The sequence below is a fragment of the Octodon degus genome, unplaced genomic scaffold (assembly GCF_000260255.1).
Source record: "Octodon degus isolate 3935 unplaced genomic scaffold, OctDeg1.0 scaffold00020, whole genome shotgun sequence".
Taxonomy (NCBI): domain Eukaryota; kingdom Metazoa; phylum Chordata; class Mammalia; order Rodentia; family Octodontidae; genus Octodon; species Octodon degus.
The window spans coordinates 15,828,919-15,856,023 of NW_004524596.1; the positions used below are offsets into that span (position 1 = coordinate 15,828,919).

Genomic DNA, 27,105 nt, shown 5'->3' on the forward strand with positions numbered 1-27,105 from the left:
CCATTCCCAGAGACTGCTGTGCCGGCCCTGCCCCCAGGGCACGCTGAAATGGCAATTGAGACTGGGTGTGGTGGTGTACCTGTAATCCCAGCTCTTGGGAGGCTGTAAACAGGAAAATCACTATGAGTCTGATCTAGTAGTAAGACCTTGAACACCCTGTAGACCCTTCCCTAAAATACAAAAAACAAAAACAAAAAAAAGACATATTGCTGTTATTCCCCCCCAAAAAAAAAAATCTTTCCTCAGCACACCTGTAATCCCAGCGCTGGGGAGGCAGAGACAGGAGGATCACTATGAGTCTGAACTGCATAGAGAGACCCTGTACCAAATAAATAAAATATTACAACATACTTGAAGCACACTTACCCAATCATTCTCGCCGTTCTCTGAAGCACTTCTGCAGCCCTTTTCTGTGCCGTTAGTTGCACTGTCATAATTGCCTCAATGTCCTGAATTGATTCCAAACATTTGCTTTTCATGATCTTTTTGATGTGGGGGAAGCATGCTGCATGTGCAGGACCAATAAATGAACAAAGTAGGTGAGGACACACTGGGAGGTTTTTAGACACCTCTTACACTCAGCGGCAGCAGTCGCCATATTTTTGTACCATGTTTTTGTGAGTGGCAAAGACACTTACAAAAAAGGTCGTCCGGCTGGGGGAGGTAGCTCAGCAGCATAAGCACCTGCCTGGCAAGCACAAGGTCCTGAGCTCGATCCCCAGAACCAAAAAAAAAAGGACTTTCTGCAGCTGCTTCAGATCATGGCAAGAAAGGCAGGATGATGTGCCGGAAGTGGGGCGGAGTATTCTGAGGGAGCTGACGATAATGTATCTTGTCCTGTAACGATCTTTTATTAGCACATGTTTCGTGCTAGCAGTACGTGCACTCTACGATCGTCTCGGGGAGTTGGTACCTGTGCAGTCTAGCTTCTCATTTAATCCCCTTCTCCCTCCCTCTCCTTCCTCTTCTAATCCCCTACTCCCCCTAGTGATTTTTGTTGACATTATTAATCTTAGTTCACACTTATGGCATACGATGTCCATGTTTGTTGAGGTTATTAGGATCTTGCACATGTCTTTGCTTTATGAATCCCCCATCCCTACCCCTTTGCCCTCATCCCTGGCTCCCTGGGCCCAACCCGTCTCCTAGTCTCCTAGTCTCCTGGACCCAGCCCATCTTCTATCCTTCCTTTGTTTCTCTGCACGTTTGTGCTTTGCCTCACTCAAGTGAGAGACACCCTCTGGTTTCCAAGCATGTGCATCTGATTTATTTCACTCAACATTGTATTTTCCAGGTGCGTACATTTTCCTGAAAATGTCTCCCATTTGTCCTTCTTTGTAGCTGAGTAGTATTCCACTACATACGGATCCACATTTTCTTTACCCAGTTGTATGTCGAGGGATGCACAGGCTGTCTCTAGGACTCAGCTATTATGACTTGTGCTACTAGAAACCATGGTGTGCGTGGATCCCTGCACTATGGTGTTTTAAGCCATTTGGGGAAGATAAATGTTTTGAATGTAAATGTTCACTGTATATTTAGGCCATCCTTTATGTACTATGCCTGAGAGAGCTCTTGAGGTAGATGCCGCCCATGTGTTAGTGAACTACTGACGCACAGTGTTTCAAAACTAGTGACGGAGAACTAGTTGTTAATTTGCTCTTTATTTCGTGTAAAATTCATGCAAACTTTTAGGATGTTTCAGTCCTTCAAAAAAAAATTTGACAAAGCAGACCATCCAATGAGCCAGGTGGTCCTGGCCAACCCCCAGAGCTCTCTGGGCTAGAGCTTGAGCCTCTCTGGGATCTGGAAGCTGCTCTAGAGCGTCTTTTGAGCTTCTGAGCCAGGTTTTCACGTCCCTGTGATGAAACGAATGACTTTTGTGCAGTGCAGATCTCTCAAGAACCTAAGTCCCTAAGTGTCTGCTTTGGCAAGTGCAGGGACCAGGGTTCGATCCCCAGTCCCCCATGCCGCGCTGACCCCACTCCCGGGGCACACTGAGCTGGTGACTGAGTCCAGGCGTAATCCCAGTGCTGTAATCCCTATAATCCCAGTGCTGGGGAGGCTGAAAACAGGTAGATCGCTAGGAGTCAGAACTGCATAGTGAGACCCTGTACCAAATGCATAAAATGAGAAAAAAAGAATCTAAGTCCTACTAGCCGGAAATAAATGACCAGTCCTTGTGGCACGCTCATCAGGAACGCAAGCATCGTCCTTCTTTTCCCATCGGGCAGCAGCTGTCCTGAATCAGGATCCGCAGACAGGCTGGAAGATAGGAAAGCAGTGGAGAGGGGCCTGCATGTCTCCATCACCACTTCGCCCAGCCACTGTCGCCAGCAGGCCTGGCCCTGCAGTCCCTGCCTGCGCAGCCCGTGAGCTTCCCACTGCGAGCTTCCCACTGCGAGCTGCCAGCACTGGGGCTCAGGCTGCTGCTCCGGGTGTTGGGTTTGCACAGTCTCCCTGCAGCCTGGGAGATGCCGGTGCCGTGGGGGAATAAGACAGTACTTATGGTACGCAGTGAAGTCTGCAGCAAGGTGTGCACACCGAGAAGCTGGGAGCCATCATTCACCTGGAAACACTTTCCTTTCTTCTCCGTATGAGCTGCGGTTCCTGCTCTAGGTGGAGAAAAGATCAAGCGCCTGCGCGCGCGCACACACACACGCACGAGCACATGTATGTCTTCTGACTGTCTCCCTGGAATCTACCAAACCTGTTAGTGGGTAAGCAGGGAGGCCAAAGCCGCGCCCTGTCCCATCCGTGTCCCAGCTCCCCACCCCACCTGCTAGCAGAGGACGGAGTAACAGAAGGAGAGTCCATGCTGGTTGAAGCTTTTGTTCCCGAAACCGCAACTCGCTCTTGCCCCGGCCTGACCAGCAAGGGCCGTGTGACAGCCGGGGTCAGGTTTTCCTTGGCTCTCCACACCTGGCCACTCATCCTCTTTGTTCCCATCCCAGCCTCCCCCGAGCCCAGCCAGGCAGCTCTGTGCAATTCAACTAAATTTATAGGACACTGTGCCACTTGGCGCCGAGCTGAGAGATAGAAAGACGCTGGTCCCTGGCCCGCTGCAAGCTCGGTGACCTTGGGCTTCTCAAGTGACTGTGCTCTTGCTCCACCTTAACAAAACTGAACGATACAAGAAAGACAGCAAGGGACTCAGGCTTACACAAAAACCTCAGCTGCGTATGCAAAGGCTGACAGAAACGTACCTGTATGTTTCAAGTTTGAATAAGACTTCACTCTACCCTAGCTTTCTGAGCCAGGGGTCTTGTTATATTGCCTGCAGTGATCAGCCTGCTTGAAACACCTTTTCAAAGACTGAACAACACAGCAGTCCCCACTATCCATGGCTGAGCTTCCTACTGCCTTGTTTACTGGCAGCCGACTGTGGACTGAAAATATTAAATGGAAAATTCCAGAAATAAACAATTCGTATGTTTCTAAGTAACATATGAATTTTGATTATAGTGTATTATTATGGTTTTGTTATTGTCACTGCTCTCTTACAAGGCTTACTTTCTAAATTAAGCTTTGTCATCAGTGTGCATGTACAGGGAGAAACAATGTGCAGAGAGCTCAGTGCTGTCTGGGCTCTCAGGCATCGCTGGGGTCTTGAAATGGCTCTCCCAGGGATGGGGAGGTTGTGTTCCCAAGTGAACTGGGTGACAGCCTCCATGCTGAGAGTGGAATTTCCATTTTGTTAGCAGCTGGTTCACAAGAAGCTAAGGAGACGCTGTGCTGGGCTTCCTGGAGGGACCTGGTTTCAGCCAGGGAGACTGACACAGGGGAGGACAAGATGGGACAAGGTACAGGGCACAGCGCATAGCCAGGGGCAGGACCAAGGAGGGGAAGAGCACATAGCCAGGGGCAGGACCAAGGAGGGGAAGGGTGGAGGTCAAGGACGTCAGGGCAGGCGGGACAAGGGAACCTGGACAAGAGTAAGTAGCAGAACACAGACCTGGAGAGGGAGGCTGGAGGAGAGGAAAGGTTTGCTTAGGAAGGGTAGCCAACGAGTTCTCACCCCCACACGAGAACGGTAGATGAGGCCATGCCTGATAAAGCCTACCCAGAGAGCTGACACTGGGGACAGTGGTTCCCAGGCCCCTGCAGGGTTCATCACAGAAGCTAACAGATTTGCTTCCTCCGTGCTAGTCAGTGGTGAAGTGCAGATTCCAGCCCGCCTTTGTTTCCTCTCATCATCAACTTCCCGAAGTTTTTCTATGACACGGGTATCTGCGTATGACTATACATCTATGCGTACATATCGGAAAAAGTCAAACAAGCACTGTAACTCCAGAGCCCAGCTTAAGGCACAGAGTATCGCCAACACCGTTGCAGCTCCCGCGTGTCTGGCTCTGACTCTAGCTCCCACCCTTCCAGTCCCTGGCGGTGATGGCGCTGAACTGTGTGCTGTGAGGCCTCTGCCTTTTATGTCCCACTTGTACTTCGCTGTGCAACCTCCACCCGCCCCTCCGGGTCCCTTCTCCACCTTCCCTGCCCCGTGCCCGTAACGCTCACCCCTTCTAGCTGCACTGGGGCGCCCTTGATTCCTGGTTCCCTAAGGAATTTTACCCAAGTGCAGCCACAGTAGCAGACAGGCAAAATGAGGAGCAATTGCTCCTGTGCTCCCTCCCCACGAGCCACCAGACTCCCAGTGGGTCACCCCCAAGCAGCTGTCTCCTCTAGGCCTTGGGATGGTAGAGCTCCCTGAGGGCTTGGTAGCCCTCGGGTGTGCACCAACCCCTGTGGATTTCCCAAGCCAAGAGTTTTTCAACCCCTTTCTTATTATCACTTCATGTCACTAAACAATATCTTTTTAATTTTCCAGGATTTTATTTTTATATACAGATGAAACAGTATTTTTCTTTCCTTTAGTTCATTCCATGTTTGTGATTCACCCATAATGACGTGTGTAGTTATTATTCCTTTGCAGCTATTACTTATTTGTAGCTATTACTGCTATGCAGTATTGTATTGAACGAATATTATTATTTTTTTTTTTATACTAAGAATTGAACTCAGGACTTCACATCTGCTAGGCAGGGGCTGTACTGCTGAGCTATATCCGCAGCTCGGGACATAATCAAAATTTATATAATCATTTCATGGTGATGGCTATTTGCATTGGTTATTCTGTGTTTTGTTTTGAGACAGAGTCGCACTATGTAGGATAGCCTGGTCTTGAACTCACAGAGACACACCTGTCTCAGCCTTCTGAGTTCTGGGATTACAAATGTGTGCCACCATGTCTGGTTTTAGGTAGGTTATTCTGAATAGTAGACACAAAGCTTTCTTGTATGTATGACCTTGTTTAGATTTTTTGTTTACATACAGATAGACATACATATTCATATACAAGACAGAATCTTTGGTGAATATATGTGACAGCAGAATTCTGGGTGGTAAGTCCTGCCCCCTTTTCTCTCTCTCCCAGGAAATGCCAAGTTGTTTAGCATTTTGTACTCATACCCAGAGGTTACAAGAAGGGCCCCACTTTTTTTCTAGTAAATTTGTTATTTTCAGGCTTAAATTCTTATCTATATGACAGGTATGAAAAAAGTACCTCACTGTAGATTGGATTTTTGTTTTGCTTGTTATTGACTGGCTACATGCTTTTTGAACTATTCTTTGGCTATTTGAGCTTTTCCTTTTCTGTGAATGCCTGCATGTGATTGTTTTGTCCACTTCTCAGTGTGTCTCACTTTTTCTTATTGATTCATATTTTCTGAAAACTAGCCTATGGCCACCTAAATATGTTGCAAATATTTTTCCTAGACTGACTTTCTAACACGTTCTGATGAATATCAGTTTAAATTTTTAATATGAAGTATATGAATCATTTCCTTCCCAGTTTCTTTTATTACTTATCTGAGACTTTATGTCCTATCCTGAATTCTATAGTTTCTCTTAAAAGACATTTAAAATTGCATCTTTTACTTTTAAAGTTCCTTTGGGGAGGTATATGGTACAGATCCATTTTATATTTTTATACCAACTTTCCAGCTGCACTTATTCAATGGACTGTCGCCCCCTTTGGCCATTTTTATGCCTTCTCTGTCACACATGTACAGAGGTGTGCTGTGTTTCTAGGTCCTCTTCTCTGTTTCACTGGTATAATCATGTACCCCTGTACTGATAGCACAATTCTAATTTCTATAGTTTAATGACAAGTCTTACATCTGGTGCAGGGTTCGTCTCTTAAAGTATGTTATCCAGTCTTTGCTCTTGGCTTTTTAAAAAAAAAAATTTTTTTTTATTCATTTATTTGGTACAGGGTCTAGCTATGCAGCTCAGACTCCTAGTGATCCTCCTGTCTCAGCTTCCCCAGTGCTGGGATTACAGGCATGCACCACCACACCCAGTTTTGGTGGCTGGCAGAGTATGCCTAGGGTTCCAGGGTCTGCACAGCATGCAGTACTGTGAGTTGAAGCCAGATCCTTGAGTTTGCCAGGCAGATGCTTAGACCACTGAGCTATCTCCCCAGCACTCTTGGCTCTTCCAATTAACAGAAATTTTGTTAATAGTCAGATTCCACAGTGAGCATTAGGAGTAAATGTCAAGGCCAGGGACAAGTGCCTACATGCAGATTAGTGACACTGATGTGACTGTGATAGGCACAGTAGGGTCCAAACTAGCCCAGCTGGTGCCAGGGGGCAGCCCTGTGTGAAGTCCAGGGCCCACAGTCTCTGAAAGGCAGAGCATGACCCCTTGTACAGGAAGGAAGCTCAGCCCAAAGCATGGCTTGTGGCTCTCTCTGCTAGCCTGCTGGCCTGAGGACAACAGGAAAGTACTAACATCTCCTTTGGGGATATTTTAATGGGGACTTGGATATGCTTATTCAGAGAGAAACAGAGATGACAGAGAGAGAAAGAGATTGAGGTAATTCTTGAATTATTAGCATTCATTGTGGTTTTGGCTTTCTTCTAAGAATATAACACATATCAACCGATTTGAATGTACCCACATCCCAAGCCAGCTCCTAAGTATCCATCCAACTCATAATTGATCAGTGGGCATCTCCCTAGAAGGAGCAGATCACCACAGAAAACTGAAGAAGTCCCTTTATATAAGACCTTTGACAACCACTTCTCAGACTGAGCTGTTGGGCATTTTCCTAGGGAATCTTGTTTATGTGATCTGTAAAAATGTAAAGTCGTGTTATGCCATTTGAAAACATGAACAGGTCATGGTAACTACATTTTCTCCGTGAAGACAAGCAGGAAGAATATTCTAGAACAGGCTGCCTGGCTTATCCATTATGTCCTCCACAGAGTGTGAATGAGCAAGAAAGACTTGGACCCCTCCTCTGGGCCAAGAACTCTGTGGTATCAGGTGCCAAGTTCTGGCATCAAGGATTTTCCAGCAAAGAAGGCAGCCAGCCGCCTCAAATCCTTTGTAGAGCAAGACAAGTTATAAATAGATCTATAAATTTTTTTTTTTTTAAACCAGAAGGCAACAGGCTTCACACAGCTACTCTTCCCTTTTGGTTGCCCTCCCTCGCCTTGCCTATGAAATCCCTGCTACCAGGCAGAGCCATCTGCCTGTCAGCCAATCCGCTGCAGCAGCCACCAGAGAGCTGGGATGGAGGCTGGCTTCTATGCCCACTGTGGGTTGTGACCTTGCTTGCGGGAAAGAGTAAATCCTCCTATCTTACCTCTGGCTAATTGGACAGGAGGTAGAGGAGGCAAGAATTTATGGCACAATTTGCCACCTGGTGACTAGAACGCTAATGCATCTCTTGCAGAGAAGCAGGTTCTGGGATTAGGGACGGGCTGAGGAGAAAGAGGGTAAAGCTGAGACCTGCTGGGGGAGCGGGGATTTCTAACCACCAGGATAGACGGCTGGGGGTTTTACTGGCCAAGTTATGCATGGCTTGTGGGAGGCTTGCTGGGGTTGGGGGGAGAGACAGACAGACAGACAGGGAGAGGGAGAGAGACGGAGACAGAGAGACAGAGACAGAGAAGCAGGCAGACTGGCATCAGCTCTCCTAACAGACCCATACAAAGACCTGGCGAGTATTTAGCCCATTTCTCCTCAGGCCTTGTTGCTCACTGGAATCACCTGCAGACCTGTTAAAGCCCAGATTGCTGGGTGCCACTCCCAGTGTTTCTGATTCCATAGGTCCGGGTCTGGCCTGAAAATCTGCCTTTCTTGTAGTGAAACATAATGAGAATATTTCCATGTCAGGTGACACTGATGCTACCAATCTCAGGACCGGATTTTGAAAACCACTGCTTGAGCCCAACTTCCTGATTTCACAAACAGGGAAGCCAGAGCCCAGGTGTTCCTGAAACTATACACCCAGGGTTTGCAGCTGGCTACAGGTTTGAGCCAGAGCAGACCAGAAACTGCCAGACTCCCTTTGCAGTACCTTCCCCACCATGTTAGGCAGGCAGTGCCCAGGATGCCAGGGCGGTGCCATTCTAATAATAAACATGTTTTCCTTTATGGCTGATGCAGACCGGTGTCCACGCTGTTTCCTCTGCCTTCTCTAATCCAGCAGAACTGGCCCTGCCTGCCAGGACAGAAATAACCCGGCCCAGCCCACTCACCCACCACGAGATCATATCGCACAGCCAGGTGCCCACTCCGGAGGGCCTCGTGTCTCTGTGACTCCCCCAGAGCCCTTGGTGGTAAAAGAGCCAGAGATCTGAGGGGTGTATGCCCTGGTCCCGAGCTGCAGCTCTTTGGCCATCTTCCACGTTCACCAAACACTTTGACCTTACTGTCTGACATTCCATTTCTTTGCCTTGCATCTTCTGACACTGAAACTTTGCTCTGAATGGTGCACTCGCAGTGTGTATGCCTGTGTGGGAGTCCTCATTCCTGGAGTGGAGTGTGGACCTACACTCAGAGGGGTTGGCTAAGCCCTGCAACCCACAGCTGTCCTCCTAGCTCCATCAGGGCTTCTGGGCTCTGCCTGCCTCTCAAATTCCCTGGAGCTAATCTTGCCCTGACAAACTGGGGATTTCAGGCTCAACTGGGTAAAAAACCAAAGCTGAGACTGACCTTGAGCTGCCTGTCTACCCGCCCCTGGCACTCCCAGGGCCAGCTTTTGTGTTAGCCAGTTTCCCAGCTCCACCGCACCTTTCCACACTGCTGCATTTTGTCAGGGAGATCCAGCACAAAGAGATCCTACTGAGGGCAAGTGCTCCCCTTCCGGGACCCAAGACCCACAGCGGCAGCGTCCTGCAGGCCTCCTGTGGCATGGAAGGTGATCTGGAAGAAGACCGAGTTGCTAAGCAGTTCCGAATAAGAATTGGTAGACAGTGGTGCTGATGGAGCAAGAGGAAGAGTGGATCCAGGAGAAGGTTAGAGTTGGGGATGGGAGGCGAGGGCCTAGAGCCTGGAGGGGAGGAGGGGCAGCAATGAGAGTCCTACCCCCGGTGCTCAGCGGACTCCCCCTGCTCAGGTTTTCTGCAATGGGACAAGACGACCTCCTCTTTGCTCTAAGACTTGTTAGGCTTGAACAGCACATGCTTGAGAGAGCACGGGAGGTAACGCTAGTATTGTTTTGACTCTAGCCATTCGAGAAAAGGAGCTCAATAGGAGACAGTAGGCTCCTTTAATTTAGATTCAGTTAACTTGGAATCTGCTCCTCCAGCCAGGAATTTGGGGGAAATGAAACCAATCAGAAGTAGAAACAAGTTAGTAGGGAGAATTTTAGACTTTATAAGGCACTAATCTGTACTTTTTCCAGACTAACAAAATGGTTGTCACCCTAAAGAAATAATTGCAATAAATCTATAATAACTTGTAGAGATTTATGGTTTTAAAGAAGAAACACTGAAACAATCCTTTTCTACAGATTGGAGAATAATTCTAAGCCTCTTCCTAATCCCTTCCCCCCTCACAGATCCTATCTTCTTATTTCTCCCAAGGAAACCTTGCATGGTGTGGAGATAATTTGGAGAGCCGGGATGTCTCTTCTAAACGCCTCCCCACAGCACCTGAGACAGGACAAATTTCCTTCCCAAATAAGTGCCAATCACCAAGGTTGCAGTGGATGGCTTGGATAGTGCACAGAGGAGAAAGGGAGATGGCGAGGGGGCTCTTGCTGAAAATATTCTCCTTCTTTATTCGTTCCTGGACCAAAAGTTGCTGGAAAGAGTCTCTCAGAGTGTACCTTGGTCCTTGACCTGAGAAAGCCAAACTTGGAAGTGACTAGCGGGTCTAACTGTGCCTCTGTGGAATCCCGATTCTGGAACGAGTCAGAGAGAAGTCTGGAGGTCTCTGGAGAGGGCTGGCGGACGAAACCCACACCTCACAGGACCCAGAAAGCTGTCAGGGTGCCTGGGCAGCCTGCAGCCGAGCCAGACGATGCATTCCAGATGGCTTGCCTGCCTTCCTTGGAGCTGGAGCCAGTTGGAGCTCCCAGGCGGCCTCCCAAGGTAGCCCCCCAGAGGACTCCGGGCAATGGTCCAGCTGGGAGGGAGCGGGCTAAGGATCCCTGTGGCCGGCTCTGCTTTAGAGGGAAGGGCCTCCGCCTTTGTGCTGCGCATCTGGATATCATTTTCCAAGCTATTAAAAACACTGTTCTGCTAAATACAGCCAATTCATTTTTAAAAAGCATTTGGGGGACAATTCTAGGCCAAGAAATTACCCCAAATGGATCCAAATAATTTGGGCCTATAGAACCTGAGGAAGCTCAGAGAAGGGGCTCTGAAACTTGCTGGTAGGCACTCGGTCACCACCACGTCCCCGCTCCTGGGCTCCGTCTTTTGGCAATGGCCCTACCCACCGTAGATACTCTCAGGGCAAAGCCAGGACAGTGCAATGTATTTTACTGTTTGGTTTTGTTTTATTTTAGCCTGTGAAAAACATACACAGCAAAGATGGAAGATTTTCTTCCATGTTTGAGCCTCTCCAACTAGGTTACAGAAAATAAGCACGAGAAAGAGAAGGCCAAGAAGAATACTTGAGAGCAGAGAGAAGAAACAGATCGATGAGTCACTTAAAAGCTCCCAGTGGACTCTGTTCTGCGAGTCTGATCTGACTGTGATAAAATTCCTCACTGTGAAGAGCGGGCTGATTTGCCCCAGGTGGCCGGATGGTCACCTGAGTTCAGTCAGCTAGACAGCTGCCCCATCTCCAAGGGACTGCGGCTGGGGAAAGCAGGGGCCTCAGCCTCATGAGTGGCCATGTTGGTAGACCTTCCCTGTCTGCAGGCAAGACTGGCTTACGGGGAGCAAGACCTAGTGCTGGGGAGCTTCTGGTTTACCAGTAAGGAACAAAGGACCACCTCAAAGCAGCATGTGTCAGACAACGCCAAGGAAAGGAAGCCCGTAAGGTACTGAAGGCGTAGGTGAGGAGTGAGCTCAGCAGGCTGGGGTTATGTGGAAGGGAAAAGAGAGACTTCTTTCCAGCCCAGCAGTTCATGCAGAGGAAGGCCAGATACGCTCTTGCCAGTCTTCTACTTTCTACCTGTTGCTTGTGAACTGCACTTCAGTAAAATGATGTTGGACGCATCACAGAAGATTCAAATCTTATCCGTCCAATTAAATGCCCCCAAGTTTTCTTGCTTGAAGAGTAGAGATGGGTTATTACATAGTAATCCTCTCTTACCCAGTGTTTTGCTTTTCATGGTTTTAGTTACCCACGGTCAACTGGATCCGACAATATTAAATAGAAAATTCCAGAAGTGAACAATTTATAAATTTTAAATTCCACATTATTCAGAGGAACATGATAAAATACAGTGCTGTATACTCCATCTCTTCCAGGATGTGAACCATCCCTATGTGCAGCATATCCACATTGTGTATGCTACCTTCTCATTAGCCTCTGAGCTGCTCAGTTATCAGACTGACTACTGGAGTACTCTGTGATGTACAGTAGGACTTGGTGCTGTCTTCAGTTTCAGACATCCATAGTGGGCCCTAAAGCGTATCCCACAGAGCTAGAAGGATTTGCTTTATAGTTCCCAATTCTATAAGCTACCAGTGGTGATTTTTTCTTTTCCTTTTTTTTTTTTTTTTTTTTTTTTCGTGGAACCGGGGATTGAACTCAGGCCCTTGCGCTTGCCAGGGAACTGCTTATTCTACCGAGCCATCTCCCCGGCACCCCAATGGTGATTTTTAAAAAATGTTCTAAAAACTTTTATCTTAGTCTACATTGGGAAAAAATAATTTCACTTGGTACATAAATGTCTACTGTGCATATATCATTACAAAAATCATATACTGAAAACACATAGCACTATGCCACTGGGGGACATATCTATACATTCCTAACTGCTCAATCTATGTTCTTGGGAATCTGTGAGAGCAGCTTTGTCCCCATTATTCAGAGACCTAATTTGACCTTGATGCCTCAACACCCAGATCTCTAACCTGCAGGCTCAGACTCTTGCCTGTCCTGACAGGGCTTATCTGAGCTTCCAAACACCTCCACCTCCCGGCTACGTGCCAGAATGTTAGGAATCAGTGCCGATCCTGCTCGTGGCTGCTTTGCTGTGTAATGCTGGACTTGCTGAATACTCAGGGTTGCTCTGTGCCAGTCAACGTGGAGAAGGAAGTCAGGCCTAACCTCTGTCTTTATTTTACCGTAGTTGAACACTGTCAGCCTCTCTGCTCCCACAAACATTTCTCTAAAACTCATCCATGCTGTGGTAGCAGAAACATGTCAGGAGTGCCTGCCAGTGCTTCTGAAGGAAGATTGTTAGTGACAGGCTGCCAAGGAGATGACAAGAACTTTTTACCTTCAGATTTCAAGGAGAGTGTTTGGATACTGTTTTCCAGGCCAGAAGAATTTCCCTGGACCAGCTGTTGCTTTCCACTCAAATTTTTCCAGCAGCCCAGCTGAGTGTCATTCTTCTCTAATTCTTCTCTGTGGAGTGATGCTAGGTGTCTGCCCCACACTGAGTGGCAGCTCTGCTCCACCCTGCAGTATTGGGCGCCTTTCCCTGTGGCTGGACCTGTCCCTTGTGACTGACTCCTGCATTTCCGTAAGGTGGCCCAGGTGGGAGGAGGGAGCACAGGGTTTGCCAGAGACACCTAAAATTGGCCTCTGATCACTCTGTCTAGGCAACATAAGCAGTAGGTGTCTACAGTGAAGAAAGACACACCCCTGCATCTTTCTAAAACTACAGCTAGGGGCTGGTGAGATGGCTCAGTGGTCTAAAGCACCTACTTAGAACAAGCTTAGCAAAGCAGAGGGACCGCGGTTCAATCCCCCAGCACCACATGCCAGCCAGCCCGCCCCCTGGTGGGCTGAGCTGGCCACACACACACACACACACACACACATAAATAATAAAAATTTGAGAAAAAAAAAGAGTACTGTAATTTAAAATTAAAAAAAAAAAAAAAAAAAAAAAACTACAGCTACCCTTTTCACTCCTTTCCTGCAACTGCCTCGGAGCCCTCCTGAGGAAAAGCCTCTGTTGTTTGCTTAGAAAGCAGATGTCTGGGAGTGACTCTGAGACAGAGCGGAGTCCTTCAGGCTCTACTTCACTCACAGGAGTTTGACCCAGATTTTCCCGGGCAGCTTACTGCACTGGAGGAACCAAGCTCACTCTGTCCCCAAGGTGACAAAGGTGGCTCTGATCAGGAGTGTCAAGGAAGGCTCCAGAAGATTGCTGTTCCTCCCTGTAGCTTTGATAGCCGTGCCACATTGGTGGGTCTGTCCACCTGGTGGCCTTCTCTTAACATGAGTGTAACCACCAAAAGAAACCAGAGACTCTGGGGTCTGCTGATGAGATGTCTCCACAGGCAGCTGACCTGGCTTGGATCTGCAGAGGAGAATCTGTCACACCAAATTTTGTTTGGGAAATATGAGGCTGTTCTGATTGAATCCATTTTGAAATCTAAGAGCTCAGGAAATTTGGCTGAAAAGAGGCAGCCTCGTCCAAGAAGCTGTTGCGAAGGCACACCCATCCTGTCCTGGTGGCTGGCTGCCAATGCAGATTGGCTCCAGGTAAGACTGGCAAGGAAAAGAGTTCTTCCTGCTCTGCATCAGTGGCCTGCGCCTGGATCAGGAGCACTGGAGTGAGGATACAGTGTGGAACTGGAAGGACAGCAGGAGTCTTTTGCTGTCTGGTTATATTCCTGGGGCTCGCCGGATGCCTCCATTCAGTCTCCTTCTGGGAGGCCTCCTCTCTCAGCTTCACTACAGGGCCCTCAGTGGCCTTTCACTTGCTACTGAACACCTACTTCCAACCTGTCTGTCTCCACAGGTCCATCTGTGATGCTGTTCTGTTCTTTTTCTTTTGCAGTACTGGGGCTGGAACATAGGGCACTGCATGTGTTAGACAAGCACTCTACCACTAGGCTACATCCCCAGTGAGTTTGTTGTGTTTTTGGTTAATCTAGGTAATCACAGTCTTGGCTTTTCCCCAGTCTTCTCTTACCTACTGAGGAATTATATTACTGTACAGTACAAACCCTAGAAAGGTGTTCATATTTGTCCTTACCAAGAGTACTTTACTTCATGGCAGTCTATATTCAATCCTGTCCAATTGTCAGGGTGTGACAGTTTTCCTTTTCTGAGGCTTGTCCTTGTCATTGTTCATTTTGTCTTGTTAACTCTCAGAACTGCATAGGGATCATCACATTTCCCCCAGGTGACAGCTGAGGACAACAGATCTCTCCAGTGACATGTTCAAGGGAATCCGAGTACTGGGAACACAGTGACACGTGAGACCCTGGAGTCCATGCTAGGGTTACTTCCACCTAATTTCCTCAGCTCATTTGTCCAGAGCAGACATTAAGTTCTAAAGTGCCTACTGTGTGCCATAGGAGAAGCAGGTTTCTAGTCCTGTCTCCCATTGCCCACTCACACAAACCACCTGTCCAGCCACACCAAACTAGCAGTGTTTCCCAGCTCTACACCTCTCTGCCTGCCCTGTCACTTGCTTGAACTGCCCTCCCCCGTTTTCTGTTTAATGAAATTTAATCATCCTTTAATCCCAAGTTCAACTGCCCTCTCTTCTGTATTTTCTCCCTTACTATTGCAGCAGGAAGTAATTCCTCTTGCTTGGAATGCAGTTAATAAGAAAAGAGCAATGGTGGGGCCCCCACCCCGTCTTGAACAGCAGTTTTGGAGGTGCATTTTATCTCCTCAGATAAAGTGTGCGTGTAAAGAAGCCAGCCACTATGTTTCATGCATTTACGTATTCCTCAGACTTACATTAACATGCTTATTGAATCAGCAGTGAGACTGGAGAAAGGGAAGGGGCTTCTCGAAGGTTCATGCTGCTGCAACATGAATTCAGAACTCTACACCAAGCCAGGCTGCAGGAAGCGCAGTTCCCACTAGCACCAGCCACTCTAGAAGCTGAACCTGGCTGGAAACAGGCTCACACCCATGGTGCAGTCTAATCCAGTGCACACCACATGGTCAGAAAGAAGAGTTATTTGAACGGTTGGGCTTGAAAATTGGACTTCCTGTGCTTTTGGCTAGCACAAAATAAATAGCTGTGTCTGTGGGTGGGTATCAGTCAGTACGTACTTGAGAAACAGATTTAATGTAAGATATACAAACATCTAATAATTTATAAGATTGGCTTCCAGTGGAAACTCACAGTCAGGTGTGGAAGAGTGCAGAGCTGTCTGAATGCTGGAGATCCAAAAGATTCAATCAAGGCCTTGAGCTCCCTGCAGTGTCCGGTGTGAGTCTCTATCAGGAGGCCATGGGGTCTGCAATAGGAGGTTGAAGGATCTGAGCTGCAGCCCAAGATGACACCCAAGGTGAAGGCAGAGACCAGAGCCTCTCTGATGAAACAGAAGTGAGCCTTCATTCTTCATTTCCCCTTTATACTGTGCAGGTGACAAGCTACCCTAGTGTGGGGCTTCTGTCTTCAGTAAATCCCCTCTGCCATACTCAAACTCTGCTGATCCAACTTAGTTCGGTGTTCCTTACTCAAGTGGACACCATCAGATAACTATCACTCCCTCCTCTCACAAGCTTGGGTTCCAACTTCATCATGAAGAGTAGGAGAATAAAGACAGGGATCAGAAGGTGTCTTCATGGACCAAACGAAGAGGAGGATTAAGGAGTGACCCAGTGACACCTTCTTCCAGTCAACAAGCCATCATTTCCAGAAGCACTGTCTGCCCACACTGGGCTGGTTGAAGCAGGTACAAAAATAACATAAAATCACTACCCTCATGGAGGAGCACCAACTTAGCGACCACCCATGGCCACTGCCAATCATTTAAGTAAAAATCTCAAATTTGAAGGATAATTTTTATGTTTCTTTTTGAATTAGCTGAAGAGCTAAATTAAGGCTGGGACTCCAGGCATCGTTCTGTAGTAAATACACATGAAATCTGTACACTGTATACCAAATCCATTTTTTATGAAAATGTAATAAAACACAGATGACCATGCTTCCCAAGAGCCTCTCAGGAGCCACTTAGGGCAGTGGGGGGACGCTGAGGCTTCCAAAGGGCTGCTCAAGTAACAAGGATGAATGGACGCTCACTCACTTGCCGTCACAGAGGGCTGCGGGTGATTACCTGCAAGGGCCATGCTCTGCCTGACCGCAGCTAAGCTGTTCAAGCCACAGAAAAGTGGCGGATCTTATCCCCCTTTCCCCTGTTCTTCTCAGGCTGTCTTTAAATAAATAATAAGCCCATATTTAAAGAATATGGGTTTGCAGCAATATCCAACTGTCCTATTATGACAGCTGTCTGTCTTGTTCTGACCTTGTTTATTTGTGGCAATTTAATTAACAAAAGGAATGAACCGCTATATGAGAAGCCACAGTGGAACTGAGGAAGGCTTGCATCCTTTACATTAATATTCCACTGCCAACAACTGCTCATTCTATGTGTTTCTTTCTTCAGGAAAATTATCTGCATTACTACAATAACTTCCTCATCCAAATTAAGTGTTAGGACATTTTTAGGCCAACAGTATTAGTTTTTAGCAGGACATTTCTCTGAAGTATAAAAGGGACTCAACAATCAAGCAGAGTCAAAGCCTGTATCCCACCAGGTGCTGTGCTGGAGTGTTGCAATGTAGGACTGCCTGTGTTTCACTTAGAAAACTACTCTGATAGACAAATCAAGATGTATCTAAAAAAAAAAAAAAAAAGACCTATCTAGTGGAGGGATAAAAACATCTGTTCACTTTACAAATTAGGGGTCTGTCCAAGGAAGTTCTAACTCCCTTCATCAACTCCTTATGCATACTTTTCTCTATGCAGCTACCAAATCCCTGCGGCATTTATTGGTTCACATGTTGGTCGAGTGTATTTATAACTCAAGAGTAGCATTTTTTTTAGATGTTGAGACAACTTCTTTCAAAGTTCAAGGGCTTCGTCTCCCCTTTAATTTTCCTGATTGTATATTATATAAAGTGAGCATTTTCATAAAATGTATTTGTGTTCCTGTTCACTCCCTCTTCCACAGTGCTTTACCCACTGCAGTAAAATCATCACACCCTCTCACTTCTGTGGGCTTTCTAGATCCTTTCTGTTATGTGTTATGGTTTGTGTCTAGCTGTTCCCCCAAAGCCTCATGCAGTCATGGGGCAGCTCCTGGAGTTTTTATTTTTATTTTATTTTGTGCAGAACTGGGGATTGAACTCAGGCCCTTGCGCTTGCCAGGGAAGTGCTTATTCCACTGAGCCATCTCCCCAGCCCCTCTAGATCCTTTCTGGTTCTTCATGTTTTCATTGATGGGCCTCATTGTCAAAGAGTAGGCAAGAAACCTGGATGGGCTACCATGACTCTGTGTGTATCCTGGTTGAAATTTGCATAGTTCCTAATAATAACTAGGTCGGTATTTTACAGGACCACTTATTATCAATCCATGCTTCTTTTCCCGACATTTCCTTACTGTATGATGCTTCTGTGTAAAAAAAGCAAAGGTCCCCACTGCGACAGACACCTGCTCAGCACGTCCCTTTATGACTGCGTGTCTGCTGCATTTCCTCACCTGATTTTGGTTTTTAAAAATACTGTACACAGTACTCATCTAGATGCTCAAAGCAACACCAAAAGCAAAACAAGACATTATGTAACTCACTTTTCCTCCTGAAAAGAAACAACAAATCCTGTCCTTCTTCCCTACTTAACCCCATGTTCCCCTTTAATCTGCTTCTGTTCCTCTACTAAACTCCATTTTCTCTTCTGGGCTGGGTTCTTTCTCATTTTTGTTTTTGTTTTACATGGTATTGTTTAAAATATAGCAAAAAACCTAAAATTAATAAGCTTTGATTATAAAGTAAACACTGGATGTGGAATAAATTATATAAATATATAATACCTAAAAAATATAGCAAACAGAAAATTACTTTTACTCCCTGGCTAATGTGTAGCTAAATAACACAACAAATAAATAGGCCTCTCAGCCAAATCAGTCTTAGTAATTAACACTATCTTTGTGTGTGTGTGTGTGTGTGTGTGTGTGTGTGTGTGTGTGTGCAGTTCCAGGGATCAAACTCAGGACCATGTACTTGTCAGGCAGGCGCTTATGCTGCTGAGCTATCTCCCTGGCCCTTAACAGTATCTTTTGTATACAAAACTTAACAATATTCCTGTTGACCTTATCATATTTTACAAATGCCAACTATAAAAATTCACATTAGAATAGTAGCTACTCTGAAACTAGGCCCTACCATATTGGACACAATTCATCATGGTGGCTTGCACATAGGAAACAGACAGTAAATACTTGATAAGGCTTTACTGGGATGGCTATGTGAGAAATGCTGCACCATCCTGTCATCCCATGGCTTGTATTTTTTTTTTCTTTTTTCTTTTTTTTTTTTTGCAGTACCAGGAATCGAACTTAGGACCTCGCACTTGCCAGGCAAGCACTTATTCCACTGAGCTATCTCCCTAGCCCTGACTTGTTTTTTTTTTTGTTTGTTTGTTTGTTTTTGTGGAACCAGGGATTGAACTCAGGCCCTTGCACTTGCCAGGAAAGCACTTATTCCACTGAGCCATCTCCCTGGTCCCCTTTGGCTTGTATTTCTTAATGCAGATGTCATATGAAAGTTTAATTAGCTCCATGATTGTTTCCAATGGGTGGATGAAAAGCATGTGGTAGATAGGCCAGGAATAATAACCCTTTGGAACCATCTAGGTGGCCTGTGGGCTGGTATCCTATAAAATTTATATGAATCTGATAGCAATACACATATAATTGATGAACTTTAGAAAATGATACTTTTTAAGGTTTCACCGGTATATATTCAAAACGGCAGCACTGTACCCATTTATAAGAAGGCGGGAAATTGAAAGTAGTGCGTGATCAAGAGATCCTTAATCTCTCACTGAATTGACGATCCACTCTAAATGCATTCAGTCTAGTTTAGAGTCTTCATGGGCCTGGAACTCCTCCAAGGAAGCCTCTATTAATTTTCACCCTGAATTTTCCAGTGACGAGTTCAGTGCCAACGGGGCTGCATGGACACATAGGTGGGATCCTCACCTTTACAAGATCAGGCACTGAGTAGGAGGAAGCACGTTTCAGTGGGTTCACAGTGGACACAAAATTCACAGGAACATGTGCTGATTGAAACACAAGGAAGAAGATTGCTTAATCTAATATTCTAAAATACTTATTTAGTCAGTGACTTGGAACTCATCCTTACACCAGTCTGGAAAGAGAAGTCAAATAAAGAATATTTTCTAGGAGCTGGGGAGATAGCTCAGTTGAATAAGTACTTGCCTGGCAAGTGCAAGGGCCTGAGTTCAATCTCTAGCTCTGCAAAAAAAAAAAAAAAGTTTTCTACCTTAAATGTCTGTATTAAAGCGAGGTATAATGGCATATGCCTGTAATCCCAGCACTCAGGAGGCTGAGGCAGGAGGATTGCAGTGAGCCCCTATCTCAGAAAGAAAGAAAGAAAGAAAGAAGGAAAGAAAGAAAGAAAGATAGAAAGTTAAAAGCCTGTATCAGTTCATTAGACAATACTATTTCAGTTGTTAGTTTTAGAGAACTTGGATTTATTTTTATAGTAAATACATGAACTGAATATGGGGTCACACAAAAACCAGGGTTTTCTTTCTCAATAACTTTATTAAAATCTCTACCAGATCAATTCCCAGTACCAAAACAAATAAATAAATAATTCTCTACCAGAAGCTGCTTGTTATTAATTAAAAGCCTATTGAAATAGAGGAATAAATAAAATCCAACTGTCTTTCCCAGCTGACTTAATTTTTGGAGAAGGCTAAAGAAATAGACAGATGATGTTTGGTTAAGAAATGCCCAAAACAGCACACATCTAGATCCAAATTTGGCCCACAGAGGCCCGTAGTTTCTGCTGCCAAGGTACCACAGCTTATGAGAATATGTATATGCATCTGTCCCAATTCATTCTCCAAAAGTTAATATGCGTCCCTGACCTTGAGCTGAGTTGTCTTCGCGCAGCTCATGATTCTGTGAAGATCTCACAAAATTTTAAAATCCCCAGCTCATATTTACAAGGTTCTCTGGTTACAGTTTAGAGTCTTGGTTCCAAAGGACGTAGAGCCTCTTCTAGTATTGTTCATCAGTTTCTGCTTGCTACTTAGAAACAGGAAGGCTTTATTAAAAGCTAATGGCGGGGGCCGGCGAGATAGCTCAGCAGACTAAAGTGCCTGCTCAGGCAAGCTTAGGCAAGCACAGGGTCTGTCGTTCAATCCCAGCACCACGTGCTGCACCAGCACCGCCCCCCGGGTGGGCTGAGCTGGCCACAGAGTATGGGCGTGGTGGTGTGCCTGTAATCCCAGTGCTGGGAAGGCTGAAAACAGGAGGATCACTACAAGTGAGCCCTTATATCAACCAAATACATTTAAAAAAAAAAAAAAAGCAAATGTCTACATGGAACATATAATCCTCTGAGTGACTTAAGACCTATCAAATTTTAAAATGAGAATTCTAAAAAGATAGTGAAGTTTCCACACAGGAGGCGTCTGTGTGTGTGTGTGTGTGTGTGTGTGTGTGTGTACGCGCGCACAGGGTCTCACTAGACAGCTCGGACTTGTAGTGATCCTCCTGTTTCCAGCCTCCCCAGTGCTGAGATTATAGGCATGCGCCACCACACCCCCAATAGACTTTTTAAAAATTCTTCAGATTCCTTTACAAACAATACTTAGATACAAATGCAAAAATTTCTTGGAAATATTTGTGATGAAGCTAGGGAAAGAAGTGTCACCATAGATTTCAGAGCACTGGCAGGAGACAGCCATGTAATGTAGAAGATCAGGGAACGAAAAAGCCCCCAAAGAGCCAAGATCTTCACTGGAAGCATCTAAGGAGCCAACGTGACCCAGGGGAGAAGAATGAGGAAATTTGAAAACGCTTCACAAAAAGCTACAACAGTGACCTCTGTTGTGGCAACTCTTTGTGCACTCAATGCCAACAAGATTTATTTGGGCTTGGTTTCAATAAATAAGAGACACAAACTAAATATGTGAATGGTCATCTCGCTATGATAGCTTCTGAGGTGCTTTAGAGTACGCTAATTCCACTTCATCTTGGAAGCCCAATCCTACTGGGCTGTTGGAAGGTGAACTCTTATGCTTTGAGGTTCTGGTAGGAACCAGATATCTTTAGGAAAAGTAGCACAGCTGGCAGCTCAGCTCATCACTAGCTTACTGAGTCCCAAATTTAGGGTCTTTGGGGGTTCATCCCTCTGCTGTTTTCTAAGATAGGACTTTGGCAAAGATCCGGCCTCCTGGAGGTATATGCTATAAGAAAGGGTGCTGCCGATATGTCCTTGCTGTGTCTGGAATCGCAGATCTTTCTAGTTTGGGAAAATAGGCTCTTTTCAAATCTGAGTCTTCCATTATCCTCAAAACCTGTTCTTTGTTGAGAAAAAAGGCAGGGAAATCCAGCTACAAACCTCCTCTGGGGCAAAGACAGAATCAGCTAGAATGGAAAAGGGTAAGGAGGGAAAAAGAGAACGTAAACATATACCACAAGAGTTTTTCTCAGAAGTTTTTCCTCTCTCTGTCTCTGTCAGTCTGTCTGTCTGCCAGTCTCTCTACCAGGAACTGAACTCAGGACCTTGTGCTTGCCAGGCAGGCACTCGTGCCACTAAGCTATATTCTTGGCTCTCTCAGAAGCTTTATTCTAAAATGAAATTCCTTTCACTGTGATGCTCATTCTAAAGTCGAGACCACCAAGACATTGGCATAAGGACCAACACACACACAACTAGTTAATGACCAGCCTAGCTCTTGCTACTATATTATAGTACCTCTTCATTTTTCTAATTTCCAACCTCTGTTCTAGTCTGAATCTGCCTTGTTCACTGAGACTTAAGTTTCTGCACCCAGAGTTTTAGACATATTCAGAAACTTTAAAAAAAATGTATTTAGTACAGAGTCTACAGGGTCTATGTAGAAGGGACTCATAGTGATCTTCCTGTTTTCAGCCTCCAAAGAACTGGGTTTACAGGCATGTGCCACTCTGCCCAGTCTCAAGTGCTGTCTCAGCATGCCCTGGGGGTAGGGCTGGCATGGCACACCGGGGATCAAACCCGGTCGCTGTGCTCTGCCTAAGCAGGTGCTTTAGTCTGCTGAGCTATCTGGCCGGCCCTCAGAAACATTTTTTAAACATGTTGATTCACTCAGAATTGACTTGCTTGTGATATCAATTATTCCATCCTGGGGCATGACCAACTGGATAAGGACTCAGGAATAATGCATACGATGTTCCACTTTGCCTGACAAAGCCCCAGGCTCCAGCCACCTTCCCTGGAAACCGCTAGGATGACCTTTGGAGACCTGATTCTTCCTGTGGTAATAATATACAGGTACTGGGTGTTTGGGATGGTCAAGCCTTTGGTCTTTCTCATCATCAGCTGGCAAAGCCATGTGTTTCTCCCATAGTCTCTGTCTGATAGCTGCGTCTCATTTTGAGAATAATCATAATTGCAGCAACATGTTCCAATGCCAAGCACAGAAAGGCCCCGGGCTTTCTAGTTGTGTCATATACGATAGGCCTGGTCTAAAACTTTCTCATCCTCTTTCTTCTAATAATGAACTTCAAGAGAACAGGATGTATCATTGAGATTTCTAATCTAGGCACGCAATACAGGTATTGGCTAACTTGGCTAGACATAATCACCTGCTTTTTCTTCAGCCACTCTGGCAGAAAAAAGTTGGATTCTTTTGGGAGTCGCATGAACCCTTCCAACATTTTTCTTTTCAGTCCATTAATCAAGAGTAGAACAGCCAAGGGACCACAATATTTCATTATATCACAAAAAGGCCTGTGCCTGTGAGTAGGAATACATTTCTATCACCCCCGTTCTGATTGATTAGCACTGAATTCATTGCTAACTAACGATTACCAGTCCCTGAATCCACAAATGACTAAGTGGATGAATAAGAATCTGTGCACACAGATTCCTCTTGCAGTGGAGGGCAGAGGTGTGGCCATGGGGAGGGAGAGGAATGAAACATGAGATCTGACTACAGAAGTGGAGAGAATACCTCTGCGGAAAGGGACCCCAGCTGCCTCGGGCCTTCCCTTCTGCACGCTGTTGCTGCCACCCCTCTGCACTCACCACCTCTCTACAGGTTCCTGTGACCTTGTCACCCACAGTTCCTGTCTTCTCCATCCACAACCCCTCCTCCCAGGTTTTGCTGCCTTCTCAAATGACTGAACCACCTCTCTTTCACTACTCTAGTTCTTCAACTCGACCCAATGACTCCACTCCCTGTGTATTCCGAGTCATTCTTTTTCTGGCTCCCAGGGCCAGGAATGTTCATGTGTGCAAAGACAACATTCTGCTTACACATGAGTTAGATGATCTTTCCAGAACATTCAGTGTACTCTATTAATCCTGGACACAGAGGATTAGAAGGCTATTAGAATGGCAAGAATGCTTGGACAGTATCATTTAAATATTGCTTTTCTGTTTGGAGTTCTTTTGAGACATATCCAAATAACTAATGGCAAAGATTGTTTTGAAGTTTTAAGTCAGCTCTGCTGTCAGCACTGTTGAATGTCAAGTCTTGGCTGTTTTCCACTCATAGAAGATGCTTCCTAAGGATACACTTTGGTGAAGTCTCTTTAGAACCCATCTATGCCAGACCAAAGCTTGATTAAAATTCTTGCTGTCTCCTCTTTTTGGTTCTGTGTTTCCACTTGTTGGAAATATAACTGCTTGTCGATATTCGATAGAATTGTGCCTTCTGGATACTACAAACTCAGCGTTTCACTTCAAGAATGCCAGCACTTATAATTCTTTTTTTTTTTAAGATTTTTTTTTTAAAGTTTATGTATTTATTTAGAGTGTGTGTGTGTGTGTGTGTGTGTGTGGCCAGCTCAGCCCACCAGGGGGCGGGGCTGGCTGGCATGTGGTGCTGGGGGATTGAACCGCGGTCCCTGCGCTTTGCTAAAGCTTGTTCTAAGTAGGTGCCTTAGACCACTGAGCCATCCCACCAGCCCAGCACTTATAATTCTTAAGCCGGAACTTTGCAAGAACTGGAAGTTATTGAATTACATTGCATTTTAAAGTAGAAATGGCAAAATTACGTAGCTAGAGATTTCTGTAAAGTAGGATTGGCAATACCATTACTCACGCTTTTATTGATGTATCTCTGCTCCCCATGGGCTCCTCCTTACTTTGCCTGTGCATAGTTTCTGATCCATTCTCCAACTTCAAGCCACTTATTTTTTTGCCCTAGAAATTCTGAATGATTACCATGATACAGAAATTTACAGGAGTTTAAATTGAAGGAAAATGTTTTGAAACTCAGGTAGACATATTCTTTTTTTAAAAAACTGTTTCAAGAATGTTTTATTTATTTGGTACAGGGTCTCACTACGCAGTTCAGACTCATAGTGATCCTCCTGTCTCAGTCTCCCCACCACTGGGATTACAGGGGTGTGCCACTATGCCCAGTTTCAGTAGCTGGCATGGCCCACCCAGGGTTCCAGGGCCAGCACAGCATGAGGTACAGGGATCGAACCTGGGTCCTAGTGCTTGCCAGGCAGGTGCTTAGACTGCTGAGCTACCTTCCCAGCCCCATAAATTATTCTTATTAATAATTATGAAGAAATTATTAAGAAGAAAAGACTTTTAGTTGCAACATCTCTTACTGTAAAGTTTTTGAATTTTCTAGATATGACTTGTAAAGACTCATGAATTAAAAGTTCACAAGGAAAGTTTTGGTGAAAACTTTTGAGCGCAAAATCACAAAAGCAATTAGATGATCTGCTCTAGAAAGCACCTACTACCTGAACTGAGCAAAGGAAGCACACTAAACTTGTGGAAATCAAACACGTATATGTGTTGTTTAGCTTTGGTACTAAGTTCTTTTTATTTGCCTATGAAGTTGCCTATAGAACCCATTATCCTGAGGCCACACCATTTTTACTGGAGATATCAATAACTCGATGCTGGTAATGCAGTACAGAGGGCGCTGGGCAGGGACCTGCTGGCTTGGGCTCTACACTTATGCTGCTACATACGTACCCCATTTATGACTGCGGTTGTGTCTTATTGACACTCTGGACCTCTGGCCAACAAGAATAAGAAGTACCCCATCTCCTTGCCTCTTAATCGTTCTGAGGATCAGATAAGGTCTGAGTTGTAAGAACCCTTTGAAACTTTCAGGTGCTATAAACTATAACAATTCTATTCATTATTACCTCAGGCTGCCTCTTGGATCCCATTGCCTCAGATTTATTATTTAGGAAAAGTACAAACTTGAATGCCATATGGAGTCCTTGTTGACACTGCAGATGTTGGTTAATTTTAGATTCCAAAAGAACAAAAGAATAGAAACACTACCAGGCAAATCAGCCTCTCTTTAGCTTTTTCTTCGAAGTCTCCTATTATCCAAATAACAAACTAAAAATGGCAGGCTAAATATTATAGAAAATTACATCATTTGAGGCATTGAAATTCTGTATATCCAAGCCCTTTTGCAGAACATGAGTTTATTCCCCCCCAAAGCACACTGCCAATGAATGTAATGCTATAAGATTAATTTTTTTGCAGAATAAGTGAAAATATATAAAAATTAAACTTTAATTTTGAATAACAGAGTCAGGGGAAACGTTAAAGTCTCAGAAGAACCACAAAAAGATATGCAATCCATGTAGATGTCCAGAGTCTTTCCTGAACTAATAGGAAAAGGAGCCACAAGCTCAGCAAATCTTGGGATCCGATTCTGAAGATCTGGTCATATTTGCAAGAGGGAATTTCTTTGCAAACAAACAGGTGTGACAAATGTACACAGGCTCATGACAACTGCTTTTATGGTCCCCATCATTTGGAAGACCTGTTCTGCTCTCATGTGCCACCTGTACAGGACATCTCTTCATCTTGTCATATCCCTCTTTGCTTACACAGGCATAAACAAGAGGTAGAAGTTTCTGTAAAATATATAGATGACATCTGTCACTTTATCTCTTGTTTGCATGCCACCCACTCAAAGAATGTATCCTAGAACCAGCTGAGCATTTTGTGTCTTAAAATAAAAAAAAATTATGGAAGCAATGAAACAAAGGATATTCCATGTCCTTCCATTGTTCCATAATGGATACAGGGTAACAAAAGAAATCTCATGGCAATTAGATTACCTAAAGCAGTTTAAAATGGTCCAGTTGGTATTCTGAGTGCTTCCTTTTTTTTTGGGGGGGGGGTAACCAGGAATTAAAGGTGCTTAGGACCTTGCACTTGCTAGGTAGGCACTTGTACTGCTGAGCTACATCCTCAGCCCTGGAGCCTATACTTTTAATGCCATTTTTTTAGAGAATAATTCCATTTCAAGACTACCACATACCTCTTAGGTATTAAGACAGTGACAGAGCATCACTCTAATTAAAAGTTAATTTTCAAACAGCAGCTATAAATGTTTTGCCTATAAAGACTTGTTCTTCAGCAAGGCATAATGACACATGCAGGTAATCCCAGTGTTCCAGGAGGCTGAAGTGGGAGAATCTCAAGTTCAAGCAGGGCCTAGGCAATTTAGTGACAGTGAGATTCTGTCTCAAAATAAATATATAAAAAAGGGGTGGGGGCCAGTGAGATAGCTCTGCAATCTAAAGCGCCTGCTTAGGCAAGCTTAGGCAGCACAGGGGACAAAGGGTCCATCCTTAGCACTACATGCTGCACTAGCCTCGCCCCAAGGTGGGCTGAGCTGGCCCAGAAAACAACAACAACAAAAAAGAGACAGGAATATAGCTCATTGTGAAGGCCTTGGGT

The 27,105-nt window shown here is 45.2% G+C and overlaps 1 long non-coding RNA gene across 1 annotated transcript; it reads right to left on the minus strand.

Annotated features, from left to right (window-relative positions):
* Window positions 1-2,153: 2,153 nt before the first annotated feature.
* On the minus strand, window positions 2,154-25,453 carry LOC111815722. The gene is made up of 3 exons (XR_002820375.1): window positions 25,369-25,453; window positions 3,207-3,389; window positions 2,154-2,265 (listed from the first exon to the last, which is right to left on the minus strand). It is a non-coding gene; the product is annotated as an uncharacterized LOC111815722 (long non-coding RNA).
* Window positions 25,454-27,105: the final 1,652 nt, after the last annotated feature.